Source organism: Bicyclus anynana, chromosome 16 (assembly GCF_947172395.1).
Source record: "Bicyclus anynana chromosome 16, ilBicAnyn1.1, whole genome shotgun sequence".
NCBI lineage: Eukaryota > Metazoa > Arthropoda > Insecta > Lepidoptera > Nymphalidae > Bicyclus > Bicyclus anynana.
In genome coordinates this window covers 9,647,163-9,669,088 of record NC_069098.1, presented here as the reverse complement: position 1 = coordinate 9,669,088, position 21,926 = coordinate 9,647,163, and the positions used below count along the sequence as shown (strand labels likewise).

General features: G+C 35.9%; 1 long non-coding RNA gene across 1 annotated transcript; it reads left to right on the top strand.

Moving 5' to 3' along the window:
• The first annotated feature begins 10,244 nt into the window (after nucleotides 1-10,244).
• Nucleotides 10,245-11,889, top strand: LOC128198856 (uncharacterized). The gene is made up of 2 exons (XR_008251573.1): nucleotides 10,245-10,697; nucleotides 11,471-11,889. It is a non-coding gene; the product is annotated as an uncharacterized LOC128198856 (long non-coding RNA).
• The last annotated feature ends 10,037 nt before the right edge of the window (nucleotides 11,890-21,926 follow it).

Genomic DNA, 21,926 nt, shown 5'->3' with positions numbered 1-21,926 from the left:
CTGGTCGTGGACAAAAAAGGTATCCACCTCAGCACGATGGCACTGCGAGCTGTGGCGCTGGTTTTCAGGTGAAACCTTGTACTGTCATGGGGTGAAGAACCACAGAACATAGAAAACGCTAAATAGCTGAAGTTTTATTAATTCCATATACATGGGTGAACACCGTGTGTGTGTACATAAATGTAGCGTAAACCTAAATACCAAGAGGACAATATCAAGATTTGTTATCAAATTAAATGAAGTTTGTAGGCAAGACATTTGGAAATGGTACTTTAATGATATGTATGGGTTATTTCAATATCACAAAAATGCGTTTATTAAACTCAATTAATCAAAAACAACATCGAGCTAAACATATGCTGTTTTTATTTAATATTGTTGAAATGTTAAAGTAAAACAAATTTATCTTTAGTCTACATTGGGCTGTGTAGAACAAAAACATCGCTGAAAAATTTCATTAGGCATCAGCAGTACAAAAACATCGGCCCTTTGTCCCACATATTGACTGAGATTGATTGTCAGTCAGTGTGTGCTGAACGAGTTGCACGACAAAATAAGAGCAAATGTTCGCAACCCCTGTCCTCATCCGTCACGGATCACGACCCGCTTTTGGATCACAGCTGTGGCCATATTAAATGATATCATCGTTAATCTAATCTAGGTCAGGTGTAATCAACCTTTGTTTTATATTTGACCTAGATTAATAAAATTATTCAATAGTAGCAATTTATGATACATTGTGAATAATAGTCATTAATAGAAGAACCCATAATTTGTACCTAACACTTGAATTTTACGTTCAATGCGCCTACAGAAAGTTTATAGCAATAACTAGAACGTATGAATTGTGTATTATTGTTATTAATGTTACCTACGTCGGAAGAAAGATATTGGAAAACTAAACGAATTTAGTCCAGTTCTAAATATTGTGCCGATGATTTGAAATTCAGTTACTATGCCAACTTAAATTGGTATTGGTTGCTTATAAGGCTAAGAAGTGGTGAAAAAAAAACGTTTTAAAAAATTAAAAATGCCCCGTTTTGACTCATTTTACTGCACATACGTTATTAGGCAAGCTTTTTAAATATACTGTATACAATAACTCTGAATGATATGAAAAGGTTCTTCGAAACGTGTACAAAGAGAAAACAGTGCTCTTACAATCCCTCGAGGAAGAAGGCGTCATCAAACGTAAGACGTATTTACTTAAAATGGTATCATTAAGGTTCTTGCTTATTTCTAAGATAACAAGCATTGTTGAAAGTCTCCTGAGCTTTCGACCCTTTCTCTCTTTGACAAGTCACCCGTGAAGATTGCTTGGATCTTGGCGACTCCAGTCGAAACAACTTATCGTCGAGATAGGATTAATTGAGGAAATGCTCGCGTTAGATAACGTCAAATTTATAACTACCTTCTTCGACGACATCGATTGATGAATTATAGATTGAATATTGTACTGTGGAATAAATGAAAAATTAATTTTGCTGATTGCTGCGAACGCTTATCAAACTTTAGTGTTAACCAGATTCAACTTACTTAGGTACTAACTCGTTTTACTTAGATAATAAAGTTGACTCTAAGAGATGTGTCGAATCAACATCTCTCAACTTAAACTTAATTTTATTAACATTATTTCTATTGTGTTCTTCGAAGATGATAACGCAATAAGTGAACAATTTTACCTGATTGGTGATAAAAAGAACAGTTTCTAATAAGTAGTTTTATAATAATTAGTTGAAACCAGCAGATGTTTTTGGATGGCTACAATGGATGCAAGGAACGCATCTTGCTGGTCTACGCTCATCAACCTGAAATAAGAAGCAAAACAAAATATATAAAATAAGTCTTTAGGAATATGATTGATCGTATCACGGAATATCAAATCCACGTGACGTAGTTACAAGTAGGGATGCAGTTTCTAGTTAGTAATCGTCCGCTAAGAACGGATATTGCGAGAGGGCCGGATTAAAGAGGTCTAAGGGCCGGACGACATCGCGGGCGTCCGCTAGTCTTTAATAGCGTTACATAAAAGCCGTTAGTTGTACGTTTTCTTCACGGACTACCTACTAAAGTTAATGCGTGGTCTTTTTAGTAATTGTTCCAGGATTTCCATAGAAAATTAGAAATTAGCTTTTCATCGACTAGTCATCATTAACAACCCATATTCGACTCACTAAGCACGAGTCTCCTCTTAGAATGAAAAGGTTTAGGCATTAGTCAATCACAGTGGACATATGCAGATTGGCAGACTTGCAGGTTTCCTCACGATGTTTATTCTTCACCATTTGGGATACGTGACATCTTAAGGAGTCTCTTAAGCGGTTAGGTGTTTCCTAAAGGTTGGTGAAAACGAAATAGTCAGTAAGTGTTACTTAAAGTTGCGTAAGTAGTCCCTAAAATTTAGGAAACGGAAAACGGGCATTAATTTTTTAAAATGCTCTTATCTGAAAAGTTGGAGGTGCATGTCCCGGACCGGATACGAACCTACACCCTCCAAGTCGAAGGCAGGAGTCATATCCACTAGGCTATCAGTTATCACGTCTCACTTCGACTAGCAGTAATAGGTAATAATTATGCGTTGTTTTAACAAAAACAATACCTTTATTAAGGCCAGAACTTTCCATATCACGGGTATTATACCGATTCGTAAAATGTAAAACTTTTATTTATACTACTCGTGAACAAAGTTTGATTTTATCTTTGTTATTGTTGTTCCTTTTCCTGTAAACAATGTAAACAATCTTATAAAACAGAAAATTAATAAACAAGCCAAACAAAACGCCACCGATGCCGCTAGCTCTAACTTGTTGACAGTAAAATGCGGTGCGATGTAGATAAGAGAGTTTAAGGCAATAAATCGTCGTCATCAACCCATATTCGGCTCACTAGTGAACTCGAGTCTCCTCTCAGAATGAGAGGGGTTAGGCCAATAGTCCACCACGCTGGCCCAATGCGGATTGGCAGACTTCACACACGCAGAGAATAAAGATAATTCTCTGGTATGCAGGTTTCCTCACAATGTTTTCCTTCACCGATTGAGACACGTGATATTTAATTTCTTAAAAAATGCACACAACTGAAAAGTTGGAGGTGCATGCTCCGGACCGGATTCGAACCCACACCCTCCGGAATCGGAGGCAGAGGTCATATCCACTAGGCTATCACTGCTCTTAAGGCAATAAATACTAACATTAAATAGCTCTGTTTAACATCCTACTTCCTACTAATATTATAAACGCGAAAGTTTGTATGGATGTTTGGGTGTATGTTTGTTTGGATGTTTGTTACTCTTTAACGCCGCTACTACTGAAGCGATTTGGCTGAAATTTGGAATGGAAATAGATTTTACTCTGGATTAACACATAGGCTACTTTTTATCCCGAAAAAATCCATGGTTTCCGAGGGATTTGTAAAACACTAAATTTCACGCGGACGAAGTCGCGGGCGTCCGTTAGTTATTATCATATTTTTCAACTGCAATGGCACTTAATGTAAATGACGATCTAATCCAACCTGCAGGCCAATTCACTAACTATGACGTTTGTTAGGGGTAGTGTTAGTTACGTCAAATATAGTGAATTGACCGGGTTTACTCTGTGGGGGAGTTATTAACCATTATATAAAGATGTAGGTTTGTTTGATTGAACTCGCTAATCTCAGGAACTACTGGTCTGATTAAAAAAATAATTCAGTGTTAGATAGCCCATTTATCGAGAGAGGTTATAGGCTATATTTTATCTATGTATTCCTACGGGAACCGGAACCAAGCGAAACCGCGCGGCATCTTTTAGTAATAAATAATTGTAATAAAAATGGCTGTGTGCATCGATCATAATGTAAATTCAGAATTCATATTTGTATATGGCTATTTGTAGCTTTAATAGAGCAAGTAGAACTCGTTCACAAACTTACTTTTTCCAACAAATTAGTTATTAATTTACTAATAAGAAATTGTAAAATAATAAATACTCGTATCATAACAAAAGAGAAATATAATGTTCAAGTACACTAGAAACTTAATAATAGAAACGAAAGCTTTAATGAAACAATCGACAATACGAATTAACTGAAATATTATTATTGTCTCTTGTATTCTGAAATAATTCAGCTATTGTCTTTGAATAGCCACTGTTTATTCTATATACCGCATAGAACAGTATTTGTGTTGTTCAGTCCAAGGTATGTCAACATCTGCAACATTGATAGTACAAGATCCAGCAGACAAAATGTATAACCTCATCTGTTATCTAATAGGGATAAGAAATAAATGATAGGTAACATTGGATAGAAGCAAGCGTTACTTTGCGGAAGTTCATCATGATAATAATTTATTTATTTTGCTATTATCCGCGAAAAGCCGACAAACTCATGCGACAACGTCAACTGCACGTTGCAACTCTACAACGTGCAATTGCAAGTTGTGATAATACTGTCACACTATATAATTAATTCAATTTTAATAATATAAACTCGAAAGTTTGTGTGGTTGGTTGTTTGTTACTCTTTCAATTAAAACTACTTAATGGATTTGCTAAATTTAACATGTTTATTATTAGGTATTCTTTTGATTGTCATATTGCCTACTTTTGATAGCGCAATAATTCATGGTTTCCGCGGGATTAAATAATGAAAAACTAAATTTCGCGCGGGTGAAGTCGGGCGACAATTTAACAAGGCAACATACTGGCAACTGCAACTAGCTGGCGCCGCTCGTTCCCGTAGGAATACGGGGTTAATTTAGAGCCTATAGCCTTCCTCGATAAATGGAATAACTAACACTGAAATAATTTTTTAAGTCGACCGATTTGAAAAATTATTTCAGTGTTCCTTGAGTTTTGTTTAATCAAACAAACAAACAAACTCTTCAGCTTTATAATGTTAGTGTAGATGTGTAAAGGTGAATACTATCTATTATTTAGCTCTTGTCACTTTAAAATAACAGATGAGGCTATATATTTCATATGCCGGATCTTAAACCAACTGAACGCATCTAACCGAATTATTCCACTACGTCATACACAGTCGTTGCATAGCTATTGCATATTTTATAAGCACTCTGTTGAATTAACTAATGAAAATTGTCTTTGCTTTGTTCATTTTCTGAGCACTCCATAAATATTTGCTTTATTCTTTAGATTAGGCACAATCGATGGAATACTTGCATGGCGTAGTACAGGGTCAGATTTTCCTCCTTGTATTAGAGATATAGAGCATAAAACATAACCACCAGGTAATAATGTTTTACTCTATAATTATCACTATCAGCTGTAAATGACAATTCACTAACTTAGACGTTTGTTTGTGGGCATGGACTTGATTTACCAACTATTGTCAACGCGACTTTGTCCGCGTTGAATTCAATTTTAGCGGGATCCATAGATTTATCCGAGACAAAGGTAGCTAGCTGATTAGTTAATCAAGGATACAATCTATATCTATTCAATAATTTCAGTTACATTGGAATAGTAGTTTCAGTGTGAAAAACTAACAAACATACTCACACACTTTCACATTTATACTCGTATGTATGATAATTTTATTGGAAATCATACCATAATTTTTTAAATGTATTACGTTTTAGATCACTGGGACATCTTTATACCAATTACATGAAACGAAGAATTAAAACTAAGAGCGCAGTGCATCGCGCAAATACTACACAAACGAATGTGGTAGAAATAATGTTTCTATTTCTAAAACCTAATGGACCGAGAGCCTGCAATAGCCAGACTTACTTACCTAATTTATTTTAGGAAGGCTGAAAGTTTGACATAGGCTGTCAAGCCTATAGGTAGGGACAGTTGCCATACAATCTACGAGTAGCAAAAAGGAGCAATAGTGTCAACGATTGATGCAGATTCTCCCAGAGCATGGCTGCTTTGAAGAGTACCTGTGCCGAATCTAAGCTGCCACGGGGTTATCACTATGACGACAGAGTATCTCAGCCGAATTGGTCGCGAGACGCTGCTTCGGGGCTACCAATTGGAGTTGGACGAGAGCCGAGATACGGCTCAACATACTCTGGAGGAATTCCGGCTTGGAAATCCTCCAGAAATCCTCTAAAATCCCGAAAGTCTACTCTTGATGAGCCACGTTGAGAGAGCTCCCTCTGCCAGCTCTGATAGCAGCTTTGCTGGCTTCGAAAGAAGTATGGAAAGCAGTGATTTAAAAATATTTATGGAATTTGGACAGTGTTGGCTTTGAAAGGTAGATAGATATTTTCAAAAAATCATTTATTTCAAGTACAGTACAGTAGCTCAGTTTACAAGCACTTTTGACACGTCAGTTGACTATTTGTAAAGATTCTACCAACCCTTCGCTAAAGACCCTTAAAAAATCTTTAACAGTCGAAAGATTGCCGAAAAACGACTAGCGATTGAGGACATTATTTCTTACATTATTAAAAAAACATGGAAATACGCTTTATACTTAAACTAGCTGCGCCTCGCGGTTTTACACGTGAAAAATAAGTATGTACCTACACTTAATTTAATTTTGTCGGGATAAAAAGTAGCTTATGTGTTAATCCAAGTTATAATCTATCTCCATTCCAAATTTCACCCAATTCGGTTCAGTAATGGCGGCGTGGAAGAGTAACAAACATTCATACAACTATAACCATCAGTTTCTCACAAATCTCGGGAAACCATGGACTTTTCGAGACAAAGAGTAGCCTGTGCGTTAATCCAGGGTATTACCTATTTTAATTTTAAATTTTATCCATATTGGTAAAGTAGTTGTGGCGTTCAAGACTAACAAACATCCATACAATCTTTCGCGTTTATAATATTAGTTGAGGGTCTTGACTTGTGCTTTCCAAAGCTATCACAGTCCAAATTCCATAAATGACTACAATACTAACATATAGTAGGACCATAGGCTGACAATAAGCCATCCTAAAATGAGGGAAGTCTGGTTATGGCAGGATCTTTGTTTCTAATGGACTATTGCTATACAAATCAGGCACAAAGCTCTTGACACAACAATCGCGTATGCTAAAGTATCATAGTGCATGCCATGTTACGCCTAGGCTTTTAGTTATCCATTACGATTTATATGAGTAATAACATTTTTATTCGTATTTAAAGGAAAATATAAACTACTGTAATGGTGTAATTTAAAAGACTTTAACAGAATAATGGTTAAAGGATTTGAACGTTTAAATAAACAGTTTCAGAGATAGAACTGCCGTTTGGTAATTTTAAAGACAATTGCAAAAACGACAGAATGGGCATCTTATCTATATCTCTTGTTCTTGTATTGTCTGCCCCTGTAGCCAAATGGCAAGTCGACTCTCTTTCTACGATCGCAAACGCTTCGAAAATTAGAAAAATGTATGGGAATGACATTTGCTATCGATAGGTCACGTGATCAAGATCTGTCATTCCCATACATTTTTCTAGTTTTCAAAGCGTTTGCGATCATAGAAAAGTAATTGACGCGCCACTTGGCTACGAGGGCTGGTATTTTTTGCTTAAGCGTTCCAGTAAGATGTCGCGTAGGAGCTGAAAGGGGTGTGGACTTCATTCTTCTCCTAACAAGTTAGCCCGGTTCCGTCTTAGATTGTATGGTCACTTACCATCAGGTGAGATTGTAGTCAAGGGCTAGTACTTGTAGAGAATAAAATTCTGACCATGAATTCGTACTCTCATGATTAGAAGCCATCAAGTGTGGTAACTTACTGGAAAGGATATTTTTTTCAGTCCCGCGTAGATATCCACGCTACCGTACTACGAAAGTATTTCATGTTCCTTTTATAAGGACTAACCTTGGTATGCAGGCCCCTATCAGACGAATTTGTGCCAAATATAATGAAATATCCAAAATCATACCAGGTATTGACATTTTTCACAACTCCTTCAATGTTTTTAAAAACAAGGTACACGACCATTTTGTACTTAATAATAATAATAATTAATTAAATAAATTGTCTTAGATTTAGTTTATTACTTTTCTTCTCTTTCTATTTGTTATAAATAATTTAGAATAAGTTTAAATATATTGTCAACTTTAATTTAATTTTGTATGTAATTTTACCTAGTAATCTAATTTAATAATTGTATTCAATGAATTTGTTTTCCTTTTATGCTAATGTTTTATAATAGTATACTTTTTTTTATTAACTTTGACATAATATAATATTATTATAAGCTTGACATATAATTATTATGAAAGTGTTGACATGAAATTATATAAAATGTTATGTGCGCCTAGCGTTAGTATACATATCAGATTTTTTTGTGGCATATTGTATTGTTTTTAATGGTTAATATGTGTATTGTTGGCGTGCTTTAAATAAATAAATAAATAAATAAATAAAAAGCCACATGGGCTAACTACTGGACCGACAGGGCAATAAAGGACAGATAAAGGACATTAAATAATTGATTAAACAGCACAACAACCTTTCTTGCTTATAAGCGTAAAATTGACTAAACAACGGTGCTACTTGTATCGGGAAAATCTAATAAGCAATAAGGAGATTCGGTGGGATCGCTCCTTTTAATTTCGCCGAACCGAAGTTTGCCTCTCCGCCAATTATGCGGTTGCGTAGTGGTTAACTGAGTTTACTATCGGTAAATTTACTTGAGATAGTGTATTGGGTTTCCAAACTTATTAGGACTATCCTTCGAGACTATCGCTTACTTCGAACTTCTCTAACATTTTCTCTTTTTCACTTATTGGATATCCATAATATTTTATTTTATTTTTGTCTATTGAATAAGATTAGATGTTACTTTTTTTTCATGTTAAGTAAGTGCCGATGTCTCCATGTGGGATCACTACGGTGATACCAGAGGGCTTGGGCGAGCACAGAAGCATCGCCTAATGAGACCCGAAGGCTGAAATAAAGATAGAGGACGGAACGACTCTCTAAGGGCGTCTCCTATGATACTCGGAAATGTTACTATGTGGGATTTAACTATGAAAAGAAGAGAATTATATGGAACTTATTGATAATATTTATTTGTTAACACACACTTTACGAATGTCTACTTAACGAAGTCTACGGTTGTAGATAGATTTGATTGTGTGTTGTTTGCATTGAATAGGCTCCGAAATTACTGAAAAACTCTTTCACCGTTTGGAAGCTACACTCTCCCCGATCGCTTATAGGCTATATTTTATCCCCTTATTCTAAGGGAATGGTAACTACGCGGGTGAAACCGCAAGGTTTTGCTAGTAATTATTAAATAATAATAACGAATAGGTATACCGGTTGCTTGGGCACTCAAAATTCTCGTGTCACAGTTTTCGTTGCCATACTCCTCCGAAACGGCTTGACCGATTTTGATGAAATTTTTTGTGCTTATCCGGTATCTATAAGATTAGGCCAACATCTATTTTTCAAACCCCTAAATCCTAGGGGTAGGGTAAAAGTAGGGTATGACTAGGGTAGGGGTAGGGTTGAGGTACGGTAGGGGTAATGTAGGGGTAGGGTAGGAGTAGGGTAGAAGCAGGGTAGGGTAGGGATAGGGAAGAAGTGCATCATAAGTCAAAGCGAAGCTTGAGCGGGTCCCCTAGTATTTTTATATTAACATTGTTAAAAATTAAAAAAAAGAACTAATAAATAAATGAGAGTAAAAAACGAATAGGTAAAATGAATTAATAATAATTAATTAAATTTATTATTCTCCGTGAACGACCATATACCTACTATGTGTAGGTATACTGAGCTATGAGCTAGTAGGTTCGTAAACACGTTCACTGATTCTTTTTTTGTGTCGAGCCAATCCCTATAGTGAGCAAAGACACTCTGCAACAAAATGAGATTCCTCTCTCCCGAACAATACGGCTTTTCCACCAAAAAAAGTATACGAAATCTCCTCACACAATATTGTGAGGCTCTAATGATAAGGAGAGTGGCTATAACAAGACAATTCGCAGATCTCGCTCCCTCATGTCCGCCATTATTGATAGACCCATAATGATGGCCTCTTTTTGCACCCCCACTTGACCCTTCGCACAAAAAGTGGAATCCCGACTAGACCTTTGTGGATACTAAAGATTTATTTCTTTGATGATCGCAATTGTTTGAGATAAAGGTCAAGTATACTGCGTCCATACTAAAATTGGATTTATTTAGGGGATTGTTTTTTTTTTTTGGGATTTGAAAACCATGATGCTTTTAATAAAAGTGTTACAGGTAAAATAGCAGCTCGTTGATTTAACTACCTTATGGCCCAGGTAAGCCTATGCGAGTATGAATTCTGAGATCTAAGTGACCTTTTGGCGTTTAACGGTGGAATTCATAGTCGTAGTAGGGGGCCCCTAAGGGGATTATTCAGCCGCTATGTGTCGAATTCAACCCCTACGCGTTTCATAGACAAAAGAAACCCCTCATTTGACAGGAGCTGGCGGCTGACTGCTGAATTACCGATAACTGTCAGCCAAACCGTCCCCTGGTACTTTTTTTTGTTGTTATTCGTGATTTATTTATTAAAAAGTGGACTTGGAAAGTGTTAAGACTGTGTATAAACAGCGAGTTATATCAGTATCCAAGATAAATATTCGCAATTGCGTAAATCCAGTTTAATACTATGGCGATATGGAATGTACGAAAGATTCTCATATTAGGCATAATATGCCTCTGTTTGATGAAGAATGAACACAGAAGACCCAAGAGAGGAATACCAATACCGCTATTATTATGCATTCTAGCAGCACTTCGATTCTATGTAACGGGATGTTTCCAGGTACGTACCTCTGTTCATTATCAATAATTTTTTGTTCATGAAGACGCCGCGCGGTTTCACCCTGTGTGGTTCCCATTTCCGTAAGAATGCGGGGATAAAATATAGCCTATAGAGCTCGGGGATAGTGTAGCTTCCCAACAGTGAAAGAATTTTTTAAATTGGTTCAGTAGTTCCAGAGCCTACATACATACAAACAAACAAATCTTTCCTGTTTCTATTATTAGTAAAGATAAATTAGGAGTAGATATAAAACCAATTAGACCAGTGGGTATGACCTCTGCCTTTGATTATGAGGGTGTAGGTTCCCAACAGTGATAGAATCTTTCAAATCAGTTCAGTAGTTCCAGATCCTATACAAAACAAACAAACAAATTTTTCCTGTTTATAATATTAGTATAGATAAATTAGGAGTAGGTCAAAATCCATATAGCCCAGTTGATATGACCTCTGCCTTCTATTCGGAGGGTGTAGGTTCAAATGCTGTCTGAAACATGCACCTCCAAATCATTTCAGTTATGTGCATTTTATGAATTTAAATGTATATCACATGTCTCATACGTTGAAGGAAAAACATTGTCTCTACATGTGTGAAGTCTGCCAATTCACATTGGGCCAGAGTGGTGGACCTTATCCCTCTCATTCTGAGAGGAGACTCATGCTTAACATACTCATGATGAAGAATTTAATTAGTTTGTTTGTAATATACCTATCTAGTTTTGATTTAGGAAATATATAACCTACATAAATGTAACTAACATAATGTTTATTTTCAGACTGTATTTGCAGTCCATCAAGCATTCTATGAAATAACAGAAATGCCACAAGTCAAGCTGTATTGATGGCACGCATAGGTATACATATAAACAACCCCGGAGGACCCTATGCACAGATTTAAAGAAACCGGCTATCATGGCAGGGAATAGCAGTGATGAGCTCTGAGAATACTGTTTTACCAAGAATACTGAGAATACTTTGGTCCTTGAAAATCTGAGTTTTCAGATCACAGTAATTGGAAGACCCACATACCTTGAAAAGTCAGCAGCATTTAATATCGAGGTAGTAGAAGTGAGTGCAGTATGTTGTAAGGTGGTCACTCACTCTGAAGTCCATAACAATAGAAAATGTATACAAATCTTAATTGAATGAAATTTATTGATTCACATCTTTAATAAAGATAATTATTAAATGTTTACTTCTGCATTTTTCATTTAAGTCTGGCCCTATAAAAATATACAATAATAACAATAAGTTATATGTAAATTATGTATTTATTGTTGTTATTAATTAAACTTTGTATCAAAAGGATATAGGTTTGATTTTAGAATTGCAATAAGTACTGTGTGGTTCATTATTATCAGCCCATTACCGGCCCAAGCCTACCTCCTAAATATATAATATTATGTGGTCTAAAGCTTTGTGAAATGCAATTTTACCACTATTCCTAAGGATAAGCTACACTTATATTTATTTACTGCACTTACTATAAATTGTAAGAAAATACAGCATAATAGTTCCTACTTGTAATTATTTCAGGTAATTATAGGTGGTTTTGAGTAAAATAAACAAATTTCCTCTTACAATATTTTTTTTATTTCAAGTAGGATTCCACATTACAAAAAACTATGAAATATCAAACTACTTATATAGTAAATAGTATGCTTGGGATTTCTCTGCGTGATCGTATCACAAATGAGGAGATCCGCAGACAAACCAAAGTCACTGACATAGGTAGCACAGCGAGTCGTGAAGCTGAAGTGGCAATGGGCAGGCCACATAGTTCGAAGAGCCGATGAAATCGCAGTGTTGGTCGAACCCCCACTAGGTGGACCGAGGGCATCAAGCGGGTTGCAGGGAGCCGCTGGACGCTGGCGGCTCGAGACCGTTGTGTTTGAAAGTCCATGCAAGACGGCTATGTCCAGCAGTGGACGTTCATCGGCTGATAATTTTGTATATGATCATGTTCGTCCACATAACTTCAATATTTTTCTAACAACTCCTTCTTGTGAGAAAGAAACTTTTTGATAAAATTGATCTATTGTACACTTGAACGAATTAAATTTTACTACGATAATAAAAGTAAATGAAAATATTAGAAACTCAATTATTTTGTAAAATGTCAAAGAATTAACAAAATACGTCTCTCTGTGGTTGTGTCACAGAATTTTCAAAGATCTAATGTAAAATCATAGACAACATTTGCTTGAAACTCCAGTCACCTAGGGGCTCTCCAGTAGTTTGTTTATGAAATGCAATGAAGGATGATTCAATAGTCAGCCCCTGGGTGAATACTGAATATTGGTTTGTGGGGGATTGTTCACTTCACGACTATGAATTCCAGGGTTAATCAATCGCCATTTACAACCTATGTGCGGCTCATTGTTGAGCACGAATCTCCTTTCAGAATAAGAGGGGTTAGGCTCATAGTCCACCTCGCTAGCCCAATGCAGGTTAGCAGACTTTTCACACGTAGAGAATGAAGAAAATTCTCAATTTTAAATCAATGCGTTTCAATAATTCGGATATTTAAAAATTGTATGATTTCTATAAAAGTAAGTATTATTTTACTTTATAATAATCTATACTAATATTATAAAGCTGAAGAGTATGTTTGTTTGTTTGATTGATTGAACGCGCTAATCTCAGGAACTACTTGTCCGATTTGAAAATTCTTTCAGTGTTAGATAGCCTATTACAATTAAAAAAAACTGTCGTTATCAACCCATATTCGGCTCGATGCTGAGCTCGAGTCTCCTCTCTTAATGAGAGGGGTTGGGCTAGTAGTCCACCACGCTGGCCCAATGCGGATTGGCAGACTTCACACACGCAGAGAATTAAGAAATTTCTCAGGTATGCAGGTTTGTTTCCTCACGATTTTTCCTACACCGTTTGGACACGAGATATTTAATTTCTTAAAATGCACACAACTGAAAAGGTGGAGGTGCATGCTTCTGACCGGATTCGAACCCACACCCTCCGGCATCGGAGGCAGAGGTCATATCCACTGGGCTATCACGGCTCTCAAAAAAAAAGCTGTATGGTTAATTAAAAAAATATCATTATTTTCAACATAGGTAAGGTACAGAGAGAAACTAAATTAATTACTGGGTAACTTCAAAGAACCGTCAGTTCTAACAGCCAACTAAGTATTGTTGACACCGCTTTGAATCCGCCGAAATTAGTCGCGTAATAATTATGAGGCACTAAGCTCTGTGTAAACCACTAATGACTTCCATTTCATTTAAACTGGAAACGAGGATTTTGGGTTACATAATTCAAGTTTACAATTTTAATAAGATTTACACAAACCTGTGAAATTTTGACTTAGTTTACGTTAATGTAATGGAATTGTTTGCATTATAAATTTTAATCATTATCATTTATACGTTTCCACTTCGTGCTATATGAATAATTATCTTTTTTTTCTTTTCGTAATTTTTACTTTGTTCAAGACAAAAATATTATATCGTGCCAGTTTTTATCCAGATCCTTTTTCAAGTTCCTTTAGATTACACTGGCGGACGCCTGCGACTTCGTCCGCGTGGAAATCAATGTAAACTTTCAAGCCCTATTTCACCACTTAAGTTGACTTTTAAATATTTTTAAATCACATTATATTTTGTATTTTTTTTTGAATTATGAACAAATTTTTAAAACTGTAACTCTAAAACTGAAGGACTTTCCATACCTTTCCAAACTTTCAACCCCTATTTCTCCCCCTTCTAATTTTATTTTCACAATAAAAAGTATCCTTTAACCTTCTCCGTATTATGGTCTTAAACCGTGCTAAGCTTAATTTGAATTCATTCAGTAGTTTCAGCGTGATGCGCGAGTTAGAAAAAATCAGGGACAGACAGACAGACCAAAAATCGAAAAAAAATATTTTTAGCTTCAGTATCGAATATATAATGCCCCAAACAAAAATTTTCAAAACATCTTCAATGTACAGAATGTACAAAATGTACAGAATTCGTATTATAAGTATAGATTCTAGATGGCGCTGGTTTCCGTTATGCCACGCTAACGTTTGTTGTTACAAATGTTCTACGTAAAATCTCAAATTGCGAATAAATGTATACAATTCGCCCAGTTTTATTATAAGTATAGATATAGATTTTAGATTTAGACTGAAATAGTTAAATACAACTTAACAAATAGGGAATTGTTTTATTTTGCCATACTCCATGACAACCCGGCAAGTCCACAGTCATAACGTCACCCAAATCCGGTAGAAAACCCTTTAAGGTACGTCTCAACCAGAGCTCCGAATACAAACTACACATCGTTTTCGCCGGCGAAGACGTAGTCCCCGATATTTAGCGTCACCCAGACGTGGATTTTTTAACTCACGATCTTCACCCTTCGAGAATGGGCCTTTATGTTGAAGTCCAAGTCTCACAGGAGACTTAGAGACTCTCTAAGTCTCCTGTGAGACTTGGACCCCTTTTTCTTCTTCAGCGTTCGGGCCTCATCAGGCTGCGCTCGCCCAGAATTCCCGATGACGCCGTTGCGGTCCCAATATGGAGCCTAACAAAATCAGGATAAAAAACCGGAGCTTCCTTTAGGAGATGTTGATTCTACAATGTTTAAGTGCAAAGTCAATTAATTTCTTTGCCCTTAAACATTGTAGACTATAGAGTCAACAACTTTCTCAAACAACATTTCGCGCATCTGAATAAATCAATTTATTTAATAGTAACTGCTTCTATTAATAATCTTTGTTTCAAAACATACTTATAGATTAACATAATTACTGATGTATGAGTATGAAAGGATATAAAATACTTCAATGAAATAATCTATTGCTAATTACAGACTACCGTAATTACACGCTGTAAGACATGGCTGGATTGACGACATCGTTTGAAGTAAATCAAGCTTCTTCAAACAACTCAAGAGTAAGTTATACCACTTCATTGTTCCTAAAATAACTGAATAGAATGAAACCGCAAGCATTCCTGACGGAGCGGATACGGTCAATCTTACTGCACTAAACAAATTACCAAAGGGAGAACAAAACGAGAACGAATGTCCCATCAAAGATCGATATTGGATTGCGCTATATTTATACAGAAAGATAGCAAATTATCTTAATCGTTTGATGGGGTATCCATACTTATATCGTAAATGCGACAGTTCGTTTGTTTTGTTCCGCTTTCAAGAATGGTCATAACCTCAAAAATAAAAAGTCACACACGGTTTTACGGTTTTTTTCTACAAACATATTGGAATCAAAAGTAGCCTGAGTTACTGACTAAACATTACCTTATCAGTGAAAGTCAAAATTGGTAAGCAGTTTTAAAAGTGAACCAAATAAAAAAAAGGTCAGTACGCTAGTCAAAGTTTTATCACGAAACTTATATGGAATTAATAATGTCTATTCGTAATTTGGGGGGGATTCACCCTTATTTGGCATGTAGAGTTTAGGAAGGATGACATTTTTATCGTCGTCGTATTATCGATATTTTTGTGTATTAGGGAATTAAAGTGCTAAATTAATGTACGGAACGCTGCACTTGGTAGGTTTTTATTTTTTAATTTTTTAACAATGCTAATAAAACACAAAATATAATAAAAAACAGTATTACTTTTAAAACAAATTCATACCTCTCGCTGCGGGACATTTGAGTTCCCAAGCAACCGGTGGTCAGGGCCCCAAAGTGAGGAACACAACCTTTTTACAATACGTGTCGTCCTTAATCTAGGCTATAAGCGAAAGCCTATTTATTTTTATAGATACAACTTTATACGTAGGAAACCGTTTTGTTTGCTCCAGTGCAGTTCTTTGATGACATTTTGTTTTCGTTTTAACGTGTGCTTACTCGATGCATACCAACCATTGCAACATTCAATAGTAATTCATTCAGCAATACCAATTCAATTTCTATAATGGTACTCTGGAATGACGACTTTAATTCATGAATATTGTTGGTATTAGTAAATTTAAGTATCATCGTTATGTATTCTGTTTAAACTATGTTTGCATTTATATATCAGGCTACTATAATTGACAACAACGGTTTTAGAAAAAGAGGAATTCATAGGTACACAAATATTCTTCATTTTTAATTAGCGGACGCCTGCGACTGCGTCGACATATAGTAGCCTATATGTTGCTCAATAACCTCGTCTATCTTCCAGCGAAAGTCTCAGGTAAATTGATTCAGCCATTCCAAAGTTTAGATCTGAAAAACAAATAAACAACTTTTTTCTTTTATTTTTTTACTACAATATCACCTGATGGTAAGTGATGATGTAATCTAAAATGGAAGCGGGCTAACTTGTTAGGAGGAGGATGAAAATCCACACCCCTTTCGGTTTCTACACGACATCGTAACGGAACGATAAATCGCTTGGCTTGACGACTTTTTCGGTAGGATGGTACCTAGCCACGGCTGAAAGCCTCCCACCAGCCAGACCTGGACCAATTAAGATAACCTCAACCCGGCCGGGTTTCTAAGCCAGGACCTCTTGTAAATCCACCGCGCATACCACAGCGCCACGGAATACTAGTTATGCTTACGCTCAAAGAGTTAAGTGGACTACAAAATAACGTCCACGACTCCGCAGTCAAAAAATCTTAAGAGGGCGTACAAGTTATACAATTTAAACGCTTGCCAAGCACTCGTCAAAGCGAACAGACTGAATGGGAATAATGGAGAATACTCAACGGGCCATGGCCATGGAAATGAGTGCTTATTTCTGTTTTTATATTTCATTATTGGCCCTCTCATCTCATATTGCACTCCATTCGGATTCATAGAGGCCGCTATAAAAGATTGAAACGTGAGAGGGGCATTTCAATGGAGTAATTGCAAGTGCACTTTTTTTAATTCAATTCCTGTCGGCTTTGGTAAAGCCGGAATGCACTTCATTGATATCGCTATAAAGTAATGAGTTTTTTTTTTCAATTGTGCGTGACTTATAATAATCATGGCTGTTTTTCTAACCGCAGACTTTGTGTAATAGTCTATATTGTGTAATGTAGCAGTTTTCATCTAGAGTTGATTAGCTGAGACATTGATTGAAACGCAGAGCGGCGTATTATAATTTTTTTCAATTTACGATAATACATTTTTAGTCAAAACGCTGTTCTAAAAGATGCTTTATTAAGAGATGAAGCTTTTTTTCGTTGATTCTGAATTTTCTCATACCATAGTTGTCTTGTGTCGAATCCACGAGTCTTTATGGCTTTATAACAATACATATTGTTTAAAACCTACAAAAGAACAACAAGAATTTTCTTTTTTACTGTTTACGTCTTACTAAAAGTAGGACCTTTTAATTGCAAGTCTACTAAGACCAAGTCTTAGGTATATCCGATACAAAATTCGGTGCAAATATTTTATCTAAAATAAGAGGTAGTATTTATATTTATATTTTGCTGATGACCCTTCATGCCCATATTTGAGAAAATTCGTTGAATTTAATTGAGCATGGTAAGCTATGTGCATAATAGTCCTTGTCATAACAGCTTCACCATTAGAAAACCGCTATTAAGTTATGTATGTAGGTCTAGGTCGTTGTCGTTATCAACCCATATACGGCTCACTGCTGAGCTCGAGTCTCCTCTCAGAATTGAGAGCCGTGATAGCCCAATGGATATGACCTCTGCCTCCGATTCCGGAGGGTGTGGGTTCGAATCCGGTCCGGGGCATGCACCTCCAACTTTTCAGTTGTGTGCATTTTAAGAAATTTAATATCACGTGTCTCAAACGGTGAAGGAAAACATCGTGAGGAAACCTGCACACCAGAGAATTTCTTAATTCGTCTGCCAATCCACATTGGGCCAGCGTGGTGGACTATTGGCCTAAACCCTCTCATTCTGAGAGGAGACTCGAGGTCTAGGTAATAACAACTAATACCTAATACGATAACAATACCACGTCGGGGAACGGAAGCTTAAAACCATCTTCTAACAACAGTAATTAGTGAAATCTAATTAACTCAATTTCCAACTGAGGAGTCATCATAAATTTCCAGATTGTAGTATTTTTTTCGGGAGATGAGGGGGAAAATGAGCAATTACACGACGGCGGTAGCTCGTCTGACTAATGAAATTTAGAATATACTAAATGAAAACGGAAATGCTTGGAGACTTCATGAGATTAAAATATAATTTATAAAATTCTCTAAGAAAATTGTATTGTTTTTAGCAAAATCACATTAAATATTAGGTTTTAGATATTAGCTATTTTCTGTACGAAAGTAGATTTATATCTAAGGAAATTCTTTTCAAAAAAAGGTTCATGTCTCTAAAACCGCAAGATTGTATAGGCTTAAGGTAACTAGATTATTTGACATAGGCCTCTTAGGTAACTTTAAAATATTTCATTCATTTAGCTCTTAACACGAATTTTGTCGTTCAACCTTAGCTACTTATTTTATTTCATCGAGTCGGAAAGAATGTTCTATTTACAAAAACAACTATTTTGAACTTTGTCTGTCCTGTGGTGTCTAACAATTTACCACCAAAATATTAAGTAAGGCATGTTTCAAAAAATATTTATGTAAGTAATTTGCTATGACCTGCAAGTTAAAAAAGCTTTGTTGGCCTATACACTATTTTGGACTTTATTATCAACTTATTAAAATAAACATCAAATCAAATAACAAAATGTAGATGTCATTTTGTTAGTTGATTTGATGTTTTTCTTCCTTCTTTATGATATCCACCAGTAGGCACCGGATAACATTTGTTACGTAGAATCTCGCATAGTCAACTAGTTTAAGTGAAAGATAGTGAATTAGTATATAAAAAATATATTGTCTATTCTATTGATCTTTGTTCTCCACATATCCATGCTTCAGCTAGGACCACAATTCAGGCGCTCGGAAAATCATCCTCAAATACAATTTAAGTTAATGTAATTTATTTCGAATTTAATCAGCCATCATGTCTTCGGCTATACCTTTGAGTCTAGAATCTATATTTCAAATACGATATCGATACTTAGAATTTGTCGAATATTAACCTACTATAGTAGTTATGACAACATTTTAGTATCATAAAGGTACACAGTTTTATTTTTTTCTTTGACAATGATCATTATCATTAACAACCCATAATATAGTCGGATCATCGTTAAGCATGGTTCCTCTCAGAGTGAAAGAGGTTAGGCCTTACTCCACCACGCTGGCCCAAATCGGATAGGCAGAACGCTTTTTAACGACAGTAAAAAAACTCTCGTGCGAATGAGAGCTAAACAAGTTATTGACAACATAATTGAAATAAGTGAACCATCACTTTCAATCTAAAGTTAACCGTCATTCGTTCAATATTAATGAATATCTCAATACATGCACACAAATATTAAATGACGTATCGGCTGGCAAATGAATTTGGCGACCCCTCTCCGTTGCTCTGCAATCAATCATATTGCCGTTGATAATAATATATGCAGAGTACTGTTAAGCAGACATAGCCTAAGAAATCTAGTATGAAAAATATAAGACAACTGCAAACTTTGCCACAGGGATTGATTAGGCTGGTGAAAAAGAGCCAGATATGAAAACATTTGCGGATTTTTCCATAATAATATCGGTATATTTTCCAAACTTCGCTCGGTTTTCTTTTGTTGTAAAAGTAAGACTTTAGAGAAGATACTTGAAACTAAAAACTCGTAGTAGTAAAAAATCTTTTAATTTTACTTCTGAATATACATTATTATTAACTAGCGGACGCCCGCGACTTCACCCGCCCTTAGACCTCCTTAATCCGGCCCTGTCAAAAAAATATTTTTTTGTGGACATCTACTATATATAAACTACCTCCCTGCCAAATTTCATTCCTAGCAGTTTTCGATATTTTGTGATGAATGACCTTTCGCTTTTATCGACTTAGAAGAAGAAGTTAAGGCAGATATCTTAGTAAATCATGGATGTCCGGGACTTGTAGCCACGTGTGTAGGGTTAAGGGATTCCTTTAAAATTAAAACTTCTCAGCTCGCGTTGTTCTGCCCAAGCAAATTAATTGTGAATCTACTATACCAGCTTTGGATTTTTACTTTGTTATTAATTTAATTTGAGACAGTCAATCTCTGAAATGGGTTCTATTAAATGTATAGTCACGGTTAGGCTGTGGTAACATTCGCGCTCTATGCAAGTTATCTCACCCAGTGAGTGGCAATTGGATGCAATATGCAAGCAGCCGAGGGCTACAATTAATTACTTCCTTTTAGTATTGAGCTGGCGTGACCACATTATTGTTTATTTTATGAAGATTGTGACTTTAGTTTTAGCTTATTCTGTTTATCATACGTGTTTTAAAAGTAAGTATAAAAACTGTAATGTTAAGGCCAATTATTCTCACGTTTCTGAAAAGCAAACGGCAGTACCCACGCGGCATACTATACAAGTCCTGTACGCAGTGACCAACTCACGATTGTAAGAAAAATTGACACACACAGAAACGTGAGAATAGTTGACCGTTTGTGGCTAGCGTTACCATTTAAATCACATTTTAGACATTCTTTTTAACTAATAATAAAAATTTTGACGAAATTTTCGAGATAAGCCATTTAAGCAGAACTTACCTGATATTACTATACTTGGGTTAACAACCCGTATTCGGCTCTCTGTTGAGCACGAATCTCCACGCTGGCCAAATTGCGGATTGGCAGACTTCACACACATAGATAATTAAGAAAATTTTTAGGTATGCAGGTTTTCTCACGATGTTTTTTTCTTCACCGTTTGAGACACGTCATATTAAATATGGAATTTTTAAATTTTTTAAGGCAGAGGTCATATCCACTAGGCTATCACGTCTCATAACTATAGGTATAACCTACTAATACCTTAAATTTTATGGCTTTACGTATTCACCAAGGCATGGGGACAACTCAACAAATGTCCCAACTTTCTACATCATGTTGTTAAATATAAATATATAAATTGTTTTTGGTTGTCTGGAACCGAACCCATCAAATCAGATGACGCAGAAAATACCATAATTTAGAAGCAGCAACTGAATCTGCCAATAAAAATAATTTAGCCGTTTAGCGCTGGGTCGGCAGGCGACCCTAATTTGCGATTCCCGTTATAAATATTTAGCCTTACAACAAATTAAGAAATGCGGGCTCTAGTTCGACGGGAAAATAGGCTTATAATGCAGCGTTTAGCAGCAAGAATTTCATTACGATGACAATGTCGGGAACTTCAATTTTCTTGTAAGATAACGAGCGTGGCTGAGATTGTTTCAAGCTCCAACTTGAGGCCACTTTGACCCGC